Source organism: Mchenga conophoros, linkage group LG23, assembly GCF_057382185.1.
Source record: "Mchenga conophoros isolate Kocher_MC1m ecotype Shallow Benthic linkage group LG23, M_conophoros_male_GT1.1, whole genome shotgun sequence".
In the NCBI taxonomy this organism is placed as follows: domain Eukaryota; kingdom Metazoa; phylum Chordata; class Actinopteri; order Cichliformes; family Cichlidae; genus Mchenga; species Mchenga conophoros.
In genome coordinates this window covers 5,977,218-5,999,318 of record NC_140547.1, presented here as the reverse complement: position 1 = coordinate 5,999,318, position 22,101 = coordinate 5,977,218, and the positions used below count along the sequence as shown (strand labels likewise).

The 22,101-nt window shown below is 40.2% G+C and overlaps 1 long non-coding RNA gene across 2 annotated transcripts in view; it reads left to right on the top strand.

The window, feature by feature from the left end:
• Positions 1–4,033: 4,033 nt before the first annotated feature.
• Positions 4,034–22,101, top strand: part of LOC146546503 (uncharacterized) — a 41,349-nt gene continuing 23,281 nt past the window's right edge. The window contains exons 1-2 of one of the 2 annotated variants that reach the window (XR_014890684.1): positions 4,034–4,177; positions 18,320–18,495. This is a non-coding gene — a long non-coding RNA (uncharacterized LOC146546503). Of the gene's footprint in view, positions 4,178–7,828; positions 9,105–18,319; positions 18,496–22,101 lie in introns of those variants that run through there. The other variant, XR_014890683.1, reaches the window with a different exon arrangement.

The window sequence follows — 22,101 nt, the reverse complement described above, 5'->3', positions numbered from 1 at the left end:
CAATAAAAGTGATTTGATTTGAACACCCAGGTAAAAAAAAAAAAAAAAAAAAAAAAAAAAAAAGGAAAGAAAAGAAAAGAAAAGAAAAGAAAAGAAAAAAAAAGTTGCGGCCAAGCAAAATTAGAGCAGCCTAAGCCTACTGCGGGCAATCAGTATAAGAACTGAAAGGTGAGAACCCTTGAGAAAGAAAAACAGTATAGGTAGACAAAAATACAATTTCTACTACTCCTGCCCCTTCCTTTTTACCTCTTTAACATTTTCAATTACTAATATTAAAATGTGGATTTTGGGGATTTTGTTTATAATGTAGCAATTATAATGTAGCAATTAGGCATAGTATTTCACTTTCGCAACTTTACTGAAATCAAAATAACACAACAGCCATACTGTTGAGTGAACATTTTCCGATTACAACAGCCATAATCGGAAAATGTTCACTCGTTCACGTGAACATTTTCCGATTTTTATGAAGGCATCAGAATAACAATGTTTTGCTCTTAGTCCCCTGATAGAGACAAAAAAAATGCCACTGTGATAGTAAAAATATGATTGAAAATATGATTGAAAATTATTGCATCATTTCCCCCGGTTTTACGATTTGAACATACAAAAAATAATAGTGTGAAAATGTCTGTTAATTAATACATATTCTGCAGTATAAAAATGACAAACAATAAGGAAACTTGTAAAGAGGTTTTGCTTTTACTTCTCATCTCTAATTAAATGTAAAATTGTACCCTTCATCTTTCCTTGTTATTCTTCAGTGCCCCTTAATGCCTCTGTGTGATCCTTCTAATGATAATCTCCAGGTTTCATGCTTCCACCATCATGCATCTTAGCATTTCATTGGATAAAAACAAACATTATGCAGATTGTGAAGCTTAAAGTCTCTGATATGCTCCTGTTACTCTCTGATTTGGTATTAAAACACTAAACACCAGGGAATGAGTAAAGAAGAGAGCACACTTTCTGATGCTATCATGTTATTAAAGTATTATTTTCCCATTTTGATGGGTAAAAGAAACTTTACTATACCAACACAGTTATCTTCAAACCTGAAGACAAAGTGTATGTCTTTGCAATTTGACAGTGTTTTAACACAATCTGCAGGCATCGGAATACAGTAAACCATGAGTTGTTCGGCACCTGAGACAGTGCAGGAAACAGCTCGGTGCATCCTTCATGGGTGGTATAGTTTGTCTCTGAAGTTCCAAATGATCGTACACCCAGAAACATATCCACGCTTGGCCTGAACATGCATTATAATGTCAGCTCATCCCATCTAAAGCCCCCAACAGTGCCAAGTATTTCCAGCAGCATGCCCTCTAAAGATCTTTTTCCAAGACCCATTCACAGCATTTAAATCTGTGTTTAGCATGTGTGTTCATGTTATTTGGCTGGTCTCCTGAAGCTGATTGAATTTCAACTTTCTGCTAATTGGTGGCAGCCCTTCTACTGAAGATGTGCCTGATCCTTCGCCCTGTGAATTTGGGTGCGAGAGCATGGCGCTTCAATAGGAGCTGTGAATTTGATCAAATGGAGCTTTGTGCAGTGAAGCAACAGCATCTCTCGTGGGCATGTATGAACCATCAGGCAAGCATCTGCAAACATAAATCAAGTGAAATTAGTGGTTTAACTCAATATCAAGCTTTGCGTGCGTGACTGATGTTTATGATCCACCTCCAGCCTCCACCTTCAGGCAATGCGTTTGTGAGATTAGTGAGAGTTTTAATTAGAATTTCACTTTTGCATATCAGCTTTTAAGACATAGAGGTATTTGTTAAGCCATCTCTTGATGCTGCTGGGTTATGAAATACACACTGAGTCATTTCTGGCTTTGTCTTTTGTGGATAGCACAGCATTCATAGATCATCCTGACATTGTGCAAACTCTGACTTTTCCAATGCCTACATCTGGCATTGATCACAAACAAAAGGAAATAGTAATTTCTTAAATATTTTGTATATTTTTCGAGACATTAAAATGTAATTCAGACCCAGAGAAGGAATGTCTCTGTCTGGGTGGAAAACATGTCCATCATTATCATCTTTGACACAAATGCAAATCCTTCTTCCTGTGTTAGCCATCTGTGGTTGAAGTGCTGGGGCAGAAATTACTGAGGAAAATGGACACAAATAAAATGCAAATTCACCACAGACTACAAGTGGCTCCCCTCCCTCTGCTCAGATCGGGGGGCCTCTTGGTTCCCACACCACTTCCCCGTGTTTCTCCCAGGGTGCTGCTGGGATACCGACGGCTGCTTCTGAGCCTGCAGCAGAGACGCAGCCCTCCCATTGGCTTGTCTTTGTTCACCCTCATGCATGACATTCATCACCTGATTTGAATATATGCAAATGTTGCAATGGTGCCCCGTCAAAGGAAACACTCCCCCCACCACCTCTCTCGTCTCCCTTCATTTTCCCCGCTCTTTTCCTTTTTGTCTCTTTTCCTAACTGCTGCCTCCTCTGCTGTGTGGGAACCAGCTACGGAGGGCCAGATCTGCTTTGTCACATGGATTTATTTAAAAGAGTAGTGAGAGTCATGATTGTTAATTACCAGCCATATATTATAAGGAAGGTTACACTGCATCTGTTAAGGCGATTCACTGCTGAGGCATTATCTTTTTAAAAAACCTGATCCCACATCTGTTTCTACAGTGTATACAAGCCAAACACTGTCATAGGTGTCAAATATAACAGTCTGGTTGGTTATTTCCTTTCAGAGTGATCAAATAGCTTTTATTTATCATGTACATTTCTGATCACTCTCCATTAATAAGAAAAAATGCATTTCTTTGAACCAGCCTCAAGGAACTTAGTATCGCTGCAACAGGAGAAGCACAGATGTTGCATTCAAAATGGCTCTGTGCTTGAATGCAGCAGCCATACTACCAACATGCACCAGCTCAGGACCAAATATAATTCAGATCATTAATATTATTATGCACACCTGTGCCTCTTTTACCTGCCGTTATTTGGCAAAACGTGTCTGTGAACGAGGTTGATTGGAGGAAGAAAAAGAAAATCTAAGAGAGATTACTGACCAAAACCATTTAATGAGTGCTCTTTGTAAAAGCTTACATGCTATAATAAAAACAAACTGTAGTCACACACCTGTTGTGTCTCACCCACAAATGAAGCCTTTGAGATGCGTATTGGCCTTACATCTGCGTATTCACTGACCTATCATGGCCGTCTGTTTTCAGATTCAGAGACAAACACGGCAGAATTGGCTCAGCTTGATTCTGCTGCGATGCGTTAAGCTGTTGCGCTGGCGTCTCCTCACACGGTTTCTGGATTTGGGCGACATGAATGATTGCACACTTTAGATTGTAATTACGCAAATGTACGACGCTAATTCTGTTTCACCGAGTGCTTGTGTTTCCGGCAGCATAGATGATCCCATGGATCATCCACTCGCTCGCATGCACAGATGAGTGATGAACAAGTACACGCAAAAAAAAAAAAAAAAAAAAAAAAAACCACGAGAAAGCTGGTGCTTGAGGTATTTTTTAACTTCTCTTTGCCAGAGGAAACGACAGTTACACTCACTTAACCAAAGATGAACCTTCAGCAGCTCAGTTTTCTCAACCACTACTGTACTCTACCACTACATCATGTACTCGGTATAAATTCCATGAATCCGAAGAATATCAAGTGTTAACTGGACGCACCTCTTTTTTTACTCCAAGAAAACATTTCTTGGGGTAATATTTTGTCAGCCCCATGGGGGAGTCTTCTTACTCTTGGAAAGAAATTTCCAAACTCACATGCTCATTGTGAAACGTTTTCACTCAAATTTGTTGGTACACTAGGAAAAATGTCAAACAGGCAAAAATGTATAGTTTTTTTCATTTAGGAAAAAAATTAAATAAATCTACCCCCCTCCCCTAATTTTTATCTGCGCAGTCACATTTTCTAAATGACAACCGCTGTGCTTGAACTTGACCGACGGAATTGCCTGGGAAAAGAGGCGCGACTTTGGCCCTTTTGCTCTCCTCCTTTATGGAGTGGGGGGCTGCTAGAACTGATGTCAGCGCTCATTAGCATAAACTCCAGCCTGTTCCCAATTAAACCAGGAAAGCAGCAAGACCGTTCCTCTGTTTTCACATGATGGAGAAAGCATCAACATCTCTTCCTCAGCCTGAGGATCAAGAACCAGAAGCAGGTGATGAAATGTAAGTTGAATGACTTTTCTGGTTATCAGTTTCTTTGACATGTAAGTTTAGCATTTGCACAGTATGTTTTTTTTCTTTTTCTGTTTTATTCTTTTTCTTTTTTTTAATGATCTGATCGCTTCTGTGTTGCATTCATGAACGTGGGGTTTGTTGATGTTGCAGCGATAAGTGCACGTGCCGCCTATGCTGTTGTGTTTTAAGTGTGTTTCATGAGTTGAGTGTTTGATTTTATCAGTGCGATGAAACTGATTTCGCTTTAGGTCAGTTGATCGCTTCAGGGCTGTGTGTAGGTATGTCAGCCCAATGCATTGACCTCTAAATGCCTCTCACAGATATTGAAAGGTTGGCCACCAGATCTCAACTGACCCAGGATGTAAGTGGGTCAGTCTCCAAATTGCTAATTAAGAATTACATGCTGTTAAAATAATTGCTTTTGTCACGTGCTGCTATACAAACAAACAAACAAACAAACAAACAAACAAACAAACAAGCTTCCTAGCATGGATTTCACTATCAGTGAATAATTCTCCCATCACCACAGCAAACGTCCATAACTGAGAAAACAAAATATATTATAAAATATCACAAACTATTCAATGTTGCAAATAATGTGATCAGTTCAAAACTAGAGGAGCTCACTGCGCTGAACCTTATCTATTTATTTATCTGTCTCTTTCAGTTGGACAAAAGTCAACATGGAAATTTCAGAGCTTTTCATGCCCATCATTTCTTTTTCCCCAGACATAATGATGCTAATACTTATAATCTGAACAATTCAAATTTGTGGGAAAACTCACAAGGCATTACTTTTAAAACTGCCAAATTCATTATCAATTTAGATATGAATGTTTTAAACCCTTTTGGAGAATCAGAGCTTTCCACCAACCCCAAAACAACTTATGACAATTAACTGCAGTACTTAGGCGCTAATTTAGGGGCATGACAGACTGAAGGACAAATATTGGCTTCCTGTTGGTCTTCATGTGTGACCTTTGACACCGCTGTTTCAGTGTCAGGTCAGGCCTCTTTGAAGAGCGGCCATTACAATTCCCAGAAGTGGCCACTTGAATCGGTCACTTATTAACGATTGAACCCAACAGAGTTCAGTGTGGTCATGCATGATGACAGCCATACAAATTTGACAGGAATGAATGATTTTAAGGGGAAGTTGGATGCAGTTTAGGAAATCGTGAATTATGAGTGCAAGAAAACTAACTTTTCATTAAGCTTTTCAGTCTGTAAATTAAACAGATGAGATTCATATAAAGAAGAAAAGCAATCTCCAGTTTTGTGAGCACCATTGAACGTACCTTATAAATATGACTTTGTGAGCCGATTAATAAATTGATTTTTTTCTTTTAGTCAATAAATATATTTAGTATGTTGTCCAGGTAATTTTTTCCAAATGTAGGTTTATGCAAAAATTAAAATAGGAGGAGCTGACATGACAAACGCATGTTGAGCTAGACGTTGCTACTCCCTTGGTGAATTCGATTGTCTTTTACCGGTGATTGCACCACTATTCGATTTGCCTGACCTGTGTAATTTTACCGTATTTGAAAACCATTTTTAAACCTCTACTTTCTAAAGCATTCATTTTTTTATTGCCCAAAGATATCAACTCTTCATTAAAAGGACAACTAAACCTCACATTGTGCTAAGAAAGGGACAAACGTTTAATTATTTTTTTCTCCAGTTGTCCTACATGTCCTGCTCGTCGATGTAAATTTTAAAAAAAAATCTAAAATAATCTCAACAAATTTCTTTAAACTGTGTGTAGATTTGCAAACCTTCAGTATAATTGCCTCTAAGGGATGTAATTACCATTTACACGTGCATATGTGTGTCATTACTTCGTATTAATGGAAACGCTTTTCTACTGCAGACAACAACAACAAAAAACAACACAAAAATATGTAACAAGATACAACCGTTCTTCTCCCGTCTCTATAAAATATTAGACTCCTTTGATATTAGCTGATTGCGCATTCTAGATATGATTTTACAGCTTACTTACGTTGAAAACGAAGACACTGCTGCTCTAAAATATGGTGACTGCGGGTCATTCTGCTAAAGAGATTACGCAGTTTCATGCGCTCCTATAAATTTCAAAGCATTCGCACGAAGATCAATCACGTTTTTCTCCAATGCTGCAGAGAATAATGCCCTGCAGACAATTCTGTAGCATCATGTAGGCCTGTGCATGGATATTATTCAGTACCACCAATTATGCAACGAGGATTTTGATGATGAAGTAACTAATATTATGCATCTCCATTAGAGTGACACTAACGATCTTCAAATTCTTTGTGCGTGCTTTGTAATGTGAAAACAAATAAACACAAAATATCAGGCCTATCAGTTACTCCTGCAATTTTACAGTCACTACATCTGCAGAAATCAATAGTTTTGATGCATCCTATCGTTTCTATTCATGGCTCTATTCCTGTTACATTGATGTCACGGAGTAATATGTCGTTTTTTGTGGTTTGCAATGTGCTGTGGACGTAGGCCGGAGATAATAAGCATGCAGGCCCGAACAGCAGCTCTGAGTTTGTGCCGTTAGGTGACGCTGTTTCGGCTCGAATGATCTGAACTACGCGGCAAAGAAGTGCGGATGTGCAGGCCTTATTAAGGGCCACAGTTACGAGATTACTGATTCACTTTGATTTAATTGACCGCCATTATACACTTGGAGATGTGTGGATGCTTAAGGGGAACCTCGCGACACTGTTAATATATTTAGAGAACAATAAAGGGACATATGATTTATAGTCTTTAATTGTAAGAGCCCTCATGATCCACGGGCAGCTGTGACCCAAGTTAATTTGACTGCAGGACTAAATATTAAGAACAAAAATAAATAAACTCTGGTTTCTGTTCTAAATTTGTGTATGGTCTGCTTGCTTCTATAAACGGGAAAATGCAGTTTAATGTCGAACCGTATGTCTGATTTATATTCATAACAATTCTCTCGCTGCTGTCACTATACTTCTGCTAACTCCACAATTAATAATGATAATGATCAGGTTTCCTTGGCTTGAGTTTAAATTGTGACTTTAAATCTTGCTTTGTATTTTCTACTTGGTTAATCTTTTCTACTTTTCTGTTGTCTTAATTTATAATTTAAACCAGCCAAATAATACATAACTGCTTTCCCTTTGGCCTATTCTTTTTAATCTTCCTAAATTCTGACATTTGGACAGTTATATTTACGCACACACTTGGTTTTTTTGGGGGGGGCAGATTGCCGTTTAGAAAGTCAAAAATGTAAAATTTCTTCTGGGATTAATGGGTCCACACGCCAAAAACGTTTTCAGATAAATGCAGAGGGAATAAAGCCGTATTATAACAGGCATCCGTGTTTTGAACTCGTGAATGTTAACCCTGCGTCGCACACGCAGTCTATTGGATGACACATTTGGAAGAATGTACCCCATCGCTTGACGTAAGCACGCAAAGAATCACGCTCGTTTCCGCGGCTCGTTTTTGTACCTTTTATCCTCGACTCTCCTCTCCGTATGTTAGTATCTGCAGTATGATTTCGTTTTCTTACAGACTGAATGCTGCGTTTTTATCAGCTCTGATACCGACATCTGGCACACGAGTGTTCACTCGTGCGCTCTGTTACGCACAAAGGAGAAGACGTAGCATCACGTAAAGCAACGTGACCCACTGGAGCCCTGGGGAAGCATCAGCTTCTCCTTGCGCTGCTAAGGCTGCGGCAACAGCACATCACACATCGCTGCTGTGCTCTTCTCCTTTTCTTACAAATCGTTTGCTGTTCAAGCGTTTATCCTGCAGTGCGCCTTTAAACCCACGGAAACGTGTAAATCTGCGGTCGCTTTTATTGTGCTTTGCTGCTCGGTGTGGCTCGGTGTTCCCGTACGCAAGATGTTGTCACAGGTGCCTCAGTCAAGCAATGTGTGGAGATCACTGCTCATTCCAGATGTCACTACCACCGCTGCCTAAAACAGATTGTTTTGTTGGTTTTGTTTGTTTGTTTGTTTGTTTGTTTATTTGTTTGTTTGTTTTATTTTTTGTCCTATACTTCTGTATATTGACGACCATGAGGAGGCAAGAGATGGAAAGATGAGGCTGGAAGGGAATGGAGGCTATGAGCATATCAATTCTTCGTGCAATACAAAACCTTCTGCCATAGAGTATGCCACTATAAAAAGCAGGGCGCCTTTTACCCTGTCGTTTTTTTCCCAGTAGACCAAAATTTGAGGTCTGCGTCTGTCTCCAGTTGATTCTCCCTGGCTCCTTTCTCTCCTCCGTCTCCTGGGCTCTCTCACCAGCAGCCACAGAGATTGTGCTTTTCGGCTCACCACGTATATCAAACGCTGGATGCAACTTAAAGAAAGAGAGACCCGTCATTCAAACATAACAATGGATTTCACAATGGTCACCGAAGAATGTTTGAGTTTCTGTACACGTCGTGCACACCAGGCGTTATGTTTGCAAGAGAGAGAGAGAGAGCGAGAGCGAGAGCAAGAGAGAGAGAGAGAGAGAGAGAGAGAGAGAGAGAGAGAGAGAGAGAGAGAGAGGAGGGGACCGGCGACGCAACATCACCGCATACTGTCATCGGGGGCTGGTGAGGAGAAAGCAGGAGGATGCTGGCAGCAGTATCACCTCGGCCTTGGCTTGTGTCGATGCAGAAGTAATGGCAGTGATTTTTTTTTTTAAAGAAATGAAAAAAAGAAAAGAAAGTCATGAAAAGGAAAAAAAGAAAAACCACTCTTCTTTGGGTTTGGATCAACTCATTGTGTAGATTTACTCTCAATCTGCGAAGGCTTGTTCATCGATTGGCTGGACTTTGGGCTCTTAGAGTTTGGTTGCACTTGAGAGATGGCCGATAGAAACTTGAATTAACGCACTGAATGGACTTCAGCTGGAGATGTGGAATTTACTGAGTACACAGCTTGTAAGTATGTTTTTAATATGATTAATTTAAGGTCATGTAGTCTTAACCTTGAGACTCTGGGGGGGAAAGGTAGCTCGAGTAACATATTTCAAAAGCACTATCGCTAAAAGCAATACTAATACTACTACTACTAATAATAATAATAATAATACTAATACTACTACTACTACTAATAATAATAATAATAATAATAATAAAAATAATAATTGTATGTAATAGTATTTATGTAAGTTAAAAAAAATCATGCAGAAATATAAATGCACTTTTCAGTAAAGGTTGCATAGTGGTTCAAGTTAAACTGAAAATTTCGCTGTCAATTATGGTGAGCTCTAACTGATGAGTGGCAGCCGGCCCTTCCATCCCATATTAGCGGGCCCATCCATTGAGCGCTGATGAGGCGGGCTTAGTGGCCCCAGAGCTGGCGTTTATAAAGCAAACAGTTGTGTGATTGTTAGCAGAGCCTGGGAAAATGTCCCCTTGGCTGGGAGGTGGAGGGACTTGACGCCAGAGCCTCTTGTTAAGAAGACTTGTGTGCTCCCAGACAGCATTGTGATGCTAATGAGCACCAGCACGTTGTTGAACTTGATGTTGACTTTCTTTCTTTCTTTGGGAGATTTTTTTTCTTTCGTAGTCTTCTTTTTTTTTTTCTTGGTCACTTGTTTGTGGGAAAATCTTCTCTGGGGCTACAGCGTGAAATTAATTAATCAGGCCATTGCAGATGAGTATATAGAAACAGAAAATCGCAGAAACAATCAAATATATATATATATTATATTTCTTTAGTTATAGTATTGTTATTTTTTATTTCTTATTTATTTATTTGCCAAAATATATTTTGGCAAAATTCAACAAGGCAGTCATTTGCAATCATTTCCAGGACTTACACTATAAGAGATTTGTTATCTCTCACAGATGTACTTAAAATAATAGTTTCATATATAACAATTGAAATCTAAATATTGATATATGATGGCTCGCTTCGTTATTTAGAAATGAAATCGTTTCATTAGTAGAGTTAATTTCTTCATATATATATATATATATATATATATATATATATATATATATATATATATATATATATATATATATATATATATATATATATATATATATATGATTATTCTCCTATTTTCTTTCTCTCACCATGCAACAGGTGCAGGACTTCTGTAAATTGTCTGCCATCTCTACTTAAAACATTAAAACACACAATTTTTCCGCATCATATAAAATCAGGCTTACAACACTGCCGCTTTATTTGTTTCTATGCGATAAGTTTTATTAAGGCATTTCATTTAAATTCAGTACACAGTTTCGCTGCATAGAAAAACTAAACTCAACACTATAGCTGCCATCTTCATGCGTAAAATTCGGGCGTAAATCTGGCATTTAAGTATAATTTTAGAGTTAAATTGCGGTCATATTTATGCTGTGTTTGCGTGTCAAAACAACACATTTAAATTAAATCACATTAAAACGCAGGGGATTCTGGTTCTTGAAGTCTGTTCGCAGATTCATATAATTATTCAATTCATAAATTATTTTATTCTTCTCAGAAAATAGATTTCAGTACTGAAAAGTTGGTGTGTAACCTCTTGATTAGAATTTCAGTGTCGTTTTCCCCCCACGTTTGTAACTATGTTTACTTAGTTTTAATTTCAAAATATTCTTCCCTAAATTTTATTTAGTCTCAGAGCTTTCAGATTTGCTTACAAACCCGTAATAGTTCAGATTTTTACTTTTTCTCTAAAAATAACAACGACAGTGGCAATTAATTTCATTCGTTTCAGCACCATGGACAGAGACTCCCCTTTTCTCTTTTTCTTTGTGAAGTTCAGTCTTTGTACTTTTCGTGATAAACATTAAAATTCAAACACACTCTGCAGCTTTGTTCTTTTAATTTACTTTTACTTTTTTGTTTTTCACCTTTTTGCTATCATTTTTTTTTTATTATTATTTAGTAGGGAAAAAGCAGAAAGAAGCAATCATTTCACCCCTTGATATCACCGAATCCATACACCGTAAGTCATATGTGACTTTAGCAAACGGTATAAACAAATCACCCCTGAGAGTGTATTTTATTCTAGTCTATTTTATTTACTTTATTTATAGTATAAAGGCTAAAACGGAGAGGTGATAAGGATAAGATGGGGCATGAAAATAGAACAGAATACTCTGAGTGAAGGTAAGAGGTTCAATTGGTTGTCCTGAACACCTTTACTGTACTTCATGTCTGACAGGACGTGACGCAGTCAGGGGGCGGGCTCAGATGCATCAACTCGAGCCTGATGAAAGCAGAACTGAGAGTCAATCAGAATTAACGCACAGTACAAGCATTTTATTTTAACAGAGAAAGACAGAAAGAAAAAGGAGACACAGACGCACACACAATGATAGTTACGACTTACGCTGCAGATAATGCGATTTTATCCAATTCTCAGCAAAGCTTTTAATTCACTTATTTCCAAAAGAATAACAGTTATTACTTTTTTAGATAAAGAATAATTGGCTTGTTAAGTTAATTGAAAAATTGAAAGTTATAGCATTTTTAGTAATAAAAAAAGACAAAAAATAAAATAAAGCATGATAAAAACTATTTCCTTATATTTTAGTGTCGTAAATTCGGCGCGTTGGTAGTTAAAGAAAAATGTGAATTTGTGGAGTTTTTTTTTTTATTTGCACACACACACACACACACACACACACACACACACACACACACACACACACACACACACACACACACACACACATAAGGAGAGAGCGAGGAGGGGGTGATTATTATGAATATACTTTTGAATAAACGGTTGTGAATTTTATGAAGCTCCATCTAAAACACGCAGCGTTAGCTGAAAGTGACGAGTTAACACATTACAGGCTTTTACTGAGATTGCACGAAATCCTACGTCTAATGTATTCCTATTTATGTTTTTGCGTACACTGACGCTTTGTAGTCATTCTCTGCATTTTGTTAATTTGACCTCCAGACAATCACCTCACTGAAATTATTAACTAAAGCTTAAATGCTGATTTCCTGAAACCTAGTAGTTATAATCAAAATAAACGCATAGAAAATGGAACAGGGCTGTAAAAATAAGATGATTTGTAATTAAAAAATAACGCTATACTGCTTAACTTAACGGGCTTTTATCCAAAAACAGACTGCAGGCTGTTATATCTTTCTTCATACGAGCAGACTTCCTGTCTTTACGCACAGGATATTTAGGGATGTCCCTAAACACGGACAGGTGTATGCTGCCCATGCAGATTCATGCATTCATGTGACTGTGGTGGTGTTACACACTGTTGCATGGCTATCTCCATGTCTGGTTATCTTTTTTTATTTTGGAATAGGCTTCTGCTATGCTGTTGTTATTAGCGATGTGAGGAAAGCACAGTACATGATCTGTAGATTGACAATAGAAAAGGAAAATAATTAGCCCTTACATTGTTGAGGGAAATCACCTCCTAGTAGATTTTGGCAGGGTCTTCGGACTTCATATTGAGGTCCAACAACCACTCCCACAGGCGGTATCTGTTTATTATAGCGAATAAGCTTAATGGAACCTGTTCTGGAAAACATTGTGTCTACTCTGTCTTGAACTTTCATTACTCCGTGTGTCCGTTTTATCCACCCCATATCTCTGATGCTAACCCATGTGTGCGTGCCAGTGAGCATACCTAATTTCGCGCGTATCCCTTGGCAGTCTGACCCCGAGGCCCCGGAGCGGCCCTCCGCCTCCTGCTCCCCATATCTGACACTGCTATGCGCCTTCTCCTCACTCTCGCTTTCTCTTCCTCGGGCTTTGCTGCGGCTTGCTTGATATCCCACATTATTTCTCGTGTATTTCTTACGTGCACATGGTGATGTTCTGTGTAAAATGGGCTTTGTCTTCGCGCGTGTCGGTATCCCACATGGTCGACACGCGGTATCACAGCTGGACATAGCCAAAGGAGGAGGCTTCAATCCCTATCTGAGACTGGAAGAATATTTCTGCCTAGTGGATTTTAATATTGCTGCCTCTGAGCAAGGTGTGAGCGTCCGATTATGGAACCTGCTCTTTCAAATAGAATCTGTGAGTATGTTGTGTATTATTCTCAATTCAGCGTGACCTATCTAATCTAAAATTTTATGATAATTAAAATAAAAGTAAAAATAATGCAATTAATTTAAATTATTTACCTTATTTGCTTTTATTTACTTGGGCACCATTAATTTATTAAAATAATAAGTATTTGTACCGCAAAACTGGCTTACTGCCTTATTAAAGATGTCGATTTACTATTTCGTCCTGCCTTTATATTTGGAATCCATTCCCCCCCCCCCCCCCCCCCCCTAAATTCTAGCTCGACGCGCTTATCACGAGGAAAAGTAGCAAGTTCGAGTATAATAGCCATGTGTGGCTGATTATAAAGGATTATAAAGGCTTGTTCGTCCTGCTGTCACAACATGCTATAATCCAGAACACACAGTAACATCAAGTGAGGCGGGACTTGTTCCACTAGATCATGTTGTTGACATTTAGCTGGAAGCTCGTGTGCTGTAGGTTATATAGGCCTTTGGAAGTTTGTCTTGCTTTCAAACAATTCATGGATTAATTCACTCAACGAGGAAACTGTGCTCTATGCTCTGAAATGGGTCGATGTGAGTTGGCATTTAAAAGAACAATAAGCCGGTTGTTTGTGAGTTCTGTTGGGAAAAAAGCGGACGTAGCATCGTCTCTTATGTGTTGTGTTATCGCTGTAGGAGCCAAAGTTGGACATTAATAGTTGGTACATGTATGCTATATTAGGGCATAGAGCCGGGTTTCCTGTTACGCCTGTCCATAGATGACAGGTGGATGTATCATCATCCTCCTCCTGCAGCTGGGTGACTTCACCCTGCAGATGCTCCTCAGGACTTGTAGTAGGAGGAAGTTCAGCAGTGTTTTTGAAGAACGGAGATGATGAATAGTCCGCAGTTTGATTGCTACGAGGTAGGAATAGGCTCGGTTGAAAATAAGACAGGTTGTATGGTGCCATTGCTGCTTTGCCTCTGAAGCACATGTGGTGATTGTGGGGATGTAAACTATGGCTTCCATGTTCCTTTCTTAATATTACTTGTCCTGCTTCTGTATTAATGCCTTTTCAGTTTGGAGCTGTCTGGTGATGCTAGGCTTGTTCTGAACAAGCCATACCGTAAAGATCTTAATAAAACAGGGTATTACCTTGACTGTAACCTGCTTTGTGCATGCGCGCATTTCGGTGTGTACATTATATAGAGAGAGGGAGCGAGAGAGAGAGGGGGAGAGAGTGAGAGAGGCGTGCGCATGCATGCAGGCGGAATGCAATGGCTCCATGTGACCACAACACAAGCACCTCCGGCGGCCCCTTTAAGAGACGTGGGTTAGTTTTTCTCTTTGGTTATCTAGCTGTATGAGTTTATGTAATATCATAAAGCTAGAGAACCGAATGTATAAACTAATTCTGCAGTCGTCACGGCAGAGCGAGCCGGAACCGGACCGAGAAGGGGGTGCTGCCGGAGCGGATGGATGCAGCCTGCACGGAGGACTGGAAGCCCGCGGCAGCGTCCGTGCATCGCACAGGGAAACGTATCCCATCTCCTTGGACGTGCACCGGTGCAGAGAGGAACATGGCCTCCAAAAAACGGATTCATGGTGCTATATTTCTTTCGAGAAGGATGCGTGGAGTGACAGTAGCAACCGGAGACAGGCTCCATTCATAGAGTGATGAGGAGGAGGGCGATTCGGCAGTGGTGTTCATGCTTTGGTGCTTTCTCTTTGAATGGAACGTGCTTGCCTTGTTACAGTAGCTAAGACTGGTGTTTTAGATAGGTTTTGTTTTTTGTTTTTTTGCATTAACCGTGTAGTTATTTCGATGCCGATAAACAGGGGAGATGAGGTGAGATGAGCACGAGCTGTAGCTAGAAGAGGCACCTGATTGGAGGGATCTTGAATGTCACGTGTTCTATCAGAAGCCCCCATGTCCCCTCTCTGCTGGCCTGTTTGTGTAGCCTATTGGATTTGGAAAAATTGTATTAAGAATCAAAGCTTCTTATTGGTAGCAATCTGTTAATGCACATTGTTGTATTTTACCTTTAAAACGCAAAATGCAGGTGCGTCATCGAGCCATGTCACACCATGCAGAAGTACTCTGTTTAAGAGGTACACTCACCTTTATGTGCTTCTGTTGATTCTGATGGCAATAATCCATCTTTCAGATACATTAAGAGTGCTTAATATATTATACCTATAGGAGTAAGGAGGAGGATGTGTAGCCGGTCATCAAAGTAATGTGTGGCAGGTTATGAAGTGGAGGAAGAAGACACAGATGTTTGTCAAAGGGATCATGTTGTATTCGTGGATTTAGCATGATTGATGTCCTTATCGGGAGCATTTTAAAACTTCACAGACACAGAAAACAGTTCAAAACAACAGCTCATGCTTGTGCTGAGGCCAGGAAAGCACAACGTTGTGCAGTTAAAACAAAGGCACATTCTGGTTTTGATGGTGAGAAAAACAAGCATGCTACATTGCCACTAAGTTGTATTTTCTCTGTTAAAAGGTAGATATGACTGAGCACTCTGGCCTCTCACAAATCACAGCATGATTTGATTGCTGATGTAGAGTAGCAGGCCAAGCAGAGGGATTTTGGGAGGCAGCATCACTGAAAGGCAGGGTCAGCTGGGTCACCCAGACTGGTTTTCAGGCTTGTTTCATAATGCTTTTTGGGGTGCACATTATCTGCTCATTCTCCACTCAATCTGAGTCAGAGTGGAGCTGCCACTGAGTGACAGGATGTTCTCTGTAGTGTGAAGCATATGGAATTTTAAACAAGCCAATTCAGTGCCATAGCTGCTAAATCTGTGGCTGCTTGCGGCTCTGCACAGTGGAGAGTGTGTGAGTGTGTAGCAGAACAGAGCCTGGTGCTACTGTTGGTAGGCCCTGGCTTATACTGCGTCACAGAGCAGGGCAGGTGCTAGCAATGGACCTAGCTAGAAGATGTCTGTGCCTTCTCAGTGAGCTGTGCTTTTGTGGTGTCATGCTGCTGTACGTGCGAGTCGGTATTGTCTGTGCATATTAGTAAATATGTGCCATTCACACGTAAGGTTAGAAATATTAGCTCCCTGCAGTTGTAATTATGATAATATTAGTGTGTGCTGTGCAGTTATTGTTCAGTTAGTGTAATAGAGTCTGGTATTATGCAAGGTTTGCATGGTGTCAGGATATCCACAATGTGAAATCAGTACAAGCTTATTTCTAGGTGAGACATTTTTATATAAAGAATTAAGACCTTCAAATGAAATCAAAGCCACAGCATTGTGATTTGATAAACCCAGTATTTGAAAAATAGTTACGACTTGTAGACAATGTGTGCTGAAATCTTTTTTTTATAATTCTCCTCTCTTCTATTCATTTAACCGATAATTAAGCTGAGGCACTTATAATACATCACGCCCTGTCATCTGTGTGCTATAACAACAGCACCAGCCTCCCAGCTTCCTTCCAGCTGTAGTAGAATTTCATGCATTGCTGAGGGGTAATAAATGGAGGATATGGGGAGAGGCCTTTGAGATTGAAATGCAGTCTGCTGAGTGACTTAGAGGCAGGCTAGACGTTGGTGTTCCCACATTAATATGTGTCTGTCTGGGCCCTCTCCACCATCAGGAGGAGGCCCTCAACACCAGATGGAGCCCAGTCTAGTCTAGTCTAGGTCTAGCCTACAAGCACCTGCCACATGGCTGCATTAAACTGTCCATTGTCTCTGTGATTTCTCTATTTGTAGGCCTATTTGAATCTCATTTATTGTTTCACATGCCTGGGTTTATTCTGCATTATAATGGCAACATTAACAAATGGCACAAAGTTGTGGTGAGACTAGAGAGAATAGGACTAGAAAGACAGGACTGAGTATTTTGTGTAAGACAGAGGGGGAAAAAATTCTCTTTTATGCACAAATGCATGCATTTCCAACCAAATCTATCATGCCTATAGCCTTTCTCACTGAAATGTAAGCCTCCAATTTATCAACAACATTTTTATGTTTTAGCTCTGTGTGTTTCATAAGGGCAGGCAAAAATTCTGGGACAGAGCAGCCATGCTGTTTATTGTCCATCATTGTTTTCGGTTTACAGACCTATTACCAAGGTAACATCCTTTTCTTGAATAATTGTGAGCATTATTTCAAGTTACTATAATACGTTTTCCCTTAAAAAATTGCTTACATTTTTAAACTTCAGATTTGGAAAAAAAAAAGTTAATATTATGATTAACATTATACGTTTGCCTTTGAGTGTGAAATAAATCAGTGTTTGTGGTCTATGTGATTCAACATTGTCTGAACCCATATTCCAGCTTTATCAGCTTTCTATTATCGTTTTACCTTGAATTGCAGTGGCCTATATAAACCTCTTCTCTGAACTTATGAATTCTGGGTTTGGTAGCCTAGCAACAGCCTCTGACCCATGCAAGGGAAAGAGGAAAAAGATTGAAAGGCTGACATGCAGGCTTTAAACCCGCAAAGGATGTCAGATTTTACTGGATGTAATCTTTGAGTATTTTGTGTAATCGTTTGTGTGTGTGTGTGTGTGTGTGTGTGTGTGTGTGTGTGTGTGTGTGTGTGTGTGTGTGTGTGTGTGTGTGTGTGTGTGTGTGTGTTTGTTGAAGAGATTGGTGTTACAGGCAACTGCAATAGAAAAACATAAGAAATTTTTCTTGTAATTCTAAACAGGTAAAGCTGTATTAGTAATCTGCATTACTCTTAACATTTAATACTGTAGTATTAAATAGAGGTTTTCTTTATATTAATTTATATTAAATACATAAATGAAATTCATTAGAAATGAGGTGGCTTTTTCCTTGTAGCTTTGCTATATTCCTGCTCCAGTTCAGGTATAAATATTGTTTTTTGAAATAAAGTGTTGCTGTATTAAGAACCAAAGCGCTAATTGTAGCTGACAATTTAAAATAGAAGTTTGATAGTCTTGATTCGATTTATGAATCAAAACTTAGGAAAAAATATGCTGTGATACTACTAGGAGGTCCAAATTAAAGGCTTTTTTATTGGTGTAACAATCCTCGAATATTTTCTGTGAGAGCGTGGGCAAAAGGTTTATGGTGGTGAAATTAAATTGTGACCTGGGCTCAGGTAGATTATGACCATAACCTGCTGCAGGAGTGGGCCCTCTCTCAACTTAACGCTTTATGTTTTTGCAGGAATCTGCGCAGTGCAGAGTGATGGCAGTCACACAGAAATACACAGACCTCACCAGCAGGCCTGCGCCTGGACCTACAGGACAGCAGAAGGTCAGAAGGGAAACAGCAGCCTCCTGCCCCGAGGAGCAAAGGTCACTGACTGGGTCAGGATGAGGCTTCATCACTGTAGTGCAGAGGTGAGACACACAGTGCTATGCTAATAATCTGTTTTTGTCAACACACTTGAACTTGAAACAGTTCTAAACTACCCTCAATTAATTCCACATAAACAGATGAACTAGTTTGCTTGAAAACTTTACATTTATAATGTACATTGAATTAAGTCTTCAGAGTATGACAGTTTATGTCTTCACAGAAAAGCGGTGAGCTTTACATTCTTCTCATTCTTCACATACACCCTTTTTGTTCACTCATCTCTTGCCCTCTGCTTAATAGTGCCTGATCCAATTTGTTAGATTCTTCGGATTTGGCAGATAAGAAGGGGTGGCCACTTGTATAATCTATATTTTAATTCATGTGTCCACGCTCTTTATCCCTTTAAACATACATAGGTGGGGGGCCTTAGCCTGTTGTGTGCATAAGGTGTGCTCATGTGGAAAGACTTTCAGGGTGGCTAAGTCCCTCACTTCACTAATTCTCTCTTTTCATCTCTCTCCCTCTATGTCCTCCTCTTTCTAGTTGGCTCTTCTTTGGTCTCTATAACACCCTTTATTTTCCTGTGCTCCCACAAAGAAATACTTCTTTCTTTACTTCATTATTATTATTATTATTATTATTATTATTATTATTATTATTATTATTATTATTATTATTATAAAAGCTAACCCTTTTTCACCCGACTGGTAGAATTTTTAAAAATGTTCCCATCCAGTTTCTTGCATAGTTATTGGTTATTTTAAAGGAAAATGTGTGGTTCACTGTTTTGTATTTTTCCCCTCTATTAGATGCTCATCACAGTATATATCCTACTGTATTGACAGATATCTCTGGCTTCGGTTGCCAGTTACTTTGCTACCTAGTTGGCAAAACCTTGCAAGCTATGTGTTTTATAATGTTGCAGATGATGGAAGGCTGAAACCAGATGTAGGTGACTCACCCACTTCCCTCCCCACTTCCTCCTGAGTGTCGAGTGACATGACAAGATTACCTTCCCTATCCTAACAGTTGCTATAGCAGGCCATCAAGGGTGAGAACGCTGCTCAGCTCATGCATGTTCAACCTCCTGCAGAGAACAAAGTAGACGGAGTGATGGAGGCAGTACTGGAGAGGGAAGCAGAGGGAGATGAAGCCCCTTCCATAGAGATTGAGGGCCGTCATTGGGGATAGACAGAAGAAGTGATTTTTTTTTATTTCCCTCCAGGGTTAGATGAGCGTTCTGTGACATTGGCTTAGTTCTATATCAGCATGCCCCCCAAGAGAAGAGGTTGCGTTTGAGAATCAGACAAGGGAAGATCAGAGGAGATTTCACAGCCTGTGGCTATCCTCCTCCATAGCGTTAGACCACCTCTTAAACCTCCTTTGCTTTGCTTCAACTCGATGAGGGCTGCCGGTCTACTTAGTCAATATCATATCCACGAACTAGATAAATCGATGCAAACAAGCTTTGGCTGGACATGAGCTTTAGAAGTAGAGGCATAGCTACAGGCTAAATTTGACACAGAAATGCATCAATCCAGAAGTGACACTCTTCACGTCCTCTTTGTATTCATAGCAGCAATTAAGAGCTAGCATGCACCAGCGTGCATTCATGCTGTGTTTTCCCCTCACAAAACTCCCATACACATTGTGCATTAGTTGCAATTGTTCCATAAGCAAGTGCCGGTGGGAGCATGTGTGATTTCACACATTGCAGTGTTGCTTCCACAGCTGAGCACTCTCATGTATATGGAAAGACTTGAAGAGAGGGAAGCAGTAATCCTCTCATTTACAGTACCTCAGATCTGGTGTGCCTTCTTTCTCTTAGTTTCTCTCTTGAACACGCAAACACACATGCACACACACACGCACACACCCGCACACACACGCACACATGCACACAAACACACGCACACACAGACACCTCAGCATGTCATATCTCCTCCTGCTCAAACCTCCCACCCCCCTCCTCCATCCCAATTCAGGCTCATCTTGCCATCACCTCTCCAGCTCCGCCACCCCAGAGAAACCAATTCAGACTGTAGCTCCACACCGTCATGGCATGTTGGCCAAGGGAGATGGAGTCCTTTCAGGTTCTCGGCTACAACCTCCCTCCCTCCCTCCTCCCCTGTCGCTGCCCCCTTGCTGCTTCTCAACATTTCCTCAACATGCCTGGTGTAACAGCAGGGTAGCTAGACAGCATGATAGGACTGCTCCTGAGAATCTGTTGGAGTTATTCTGCACATTATGTGACCTTTTAAAGTTTCTACAAAATTGCATGTGGGTGTGTGTTTTTTATGATTCTGCTCTGAGCCTGCCGTTGCATGGTTAATACTGTCAGATTAGTGAGAGTGTTAGAAACAAATGAAGCCTGCATTATGTGTTTAAACAGACTGATTGTGAGGTTTATCTGTAATAGGTTATCTTTATTGGCAAAACCAAACACCTACCTCCCACCCGTGGCTTCTTAAAGTTGGCAATCTGCTCCTAACAGCCGGCTGTTTGCTGGGAATATTTTTCCCAGGCTTTCTAGATTTGTATGCAGAAACCGCGCTACTTGGCTGTTCTTAAAAGTTGATTTAAATTATACCCTCTGCATTATGCGGCTTGATAGGAAATAAATCTCTTCAAGTGAATACACTGGATGGAGGGAGGTGGTGAAAGGGGCCAAATGTGTGTTTGCCTGGGTGTGCGTTGGCACAAAGGTTTAAAGTTGTGTTAAAGTATGTTAACTGAAATTAAAGTCTGTGCTGAGGGGCTTGAAAAAGGAAAAGAGAGAGGAGGATATGGGTGTCAGGAAAACAGAATTGGGTTTAAAAACAAAAAAACTTTAAAAGTAGAATCAGCCTCTGGGAGAAAGCTGTCCATGTTAAAATTATGTGTGATATTAACTGTTAAAGAGTTCATATAGTTTACATATATGTACATTTACTGTGTAGTTTGGTGCGTGTAGTACATTCAGCAAATATAAATTACCATACAAGTTACTCACTTTGCATTGGTATTTGTTATTCTTTACCTCCTTAAAGCAGAGAGGCCTCTGGCATCTCAATGTGCACTGGCTGAATGGTGGCTGTATTAAAGATTGGTGGTGGCGAGGGTGGTGGGGTGCAGCAGGGTGACGAACAGAGCGCAGAAGGGAGGGACAGGGGTCCACTGAAAGGCAGAGTGAATAGGAAAGGGGAGGGGGGGGGCATTAGTGGCGGAGGCAGGCTGGGGGTGGCGGGGGGCCTCCATTGGTTCAATGCAACGGCCGAAGCAGCTGTGAAAAGAGGTCTCCCCTTTTTCCCACGCCCAGTACGACGCAGAAACCCTGCTTCAGCCTGCCAGGGTCAAGTCACATTTTTAATATATACACTGGGCCTGCGGACTCTCACAATGCATACGCACAGCTCATTTATTTTATGTATGCACACAGACAGACACACACTTGTATGCACACAGCAAGTAGGCAGCCTCTCAGACGGCGACAGAGGTGGGGGCCAGGAGAGAGTATTATGACACTGTTTTCTATCCCGCTGGAACCATTGTTTCATCTTGCAAATTAACAAAGTGCGAGTGCGTCCACAAACGCACATGTGCAGATGCCACCACCGCATTTGTGATCCTCTGGTTTATAGGGTTTTTTTCTAACAGAAAACACTACA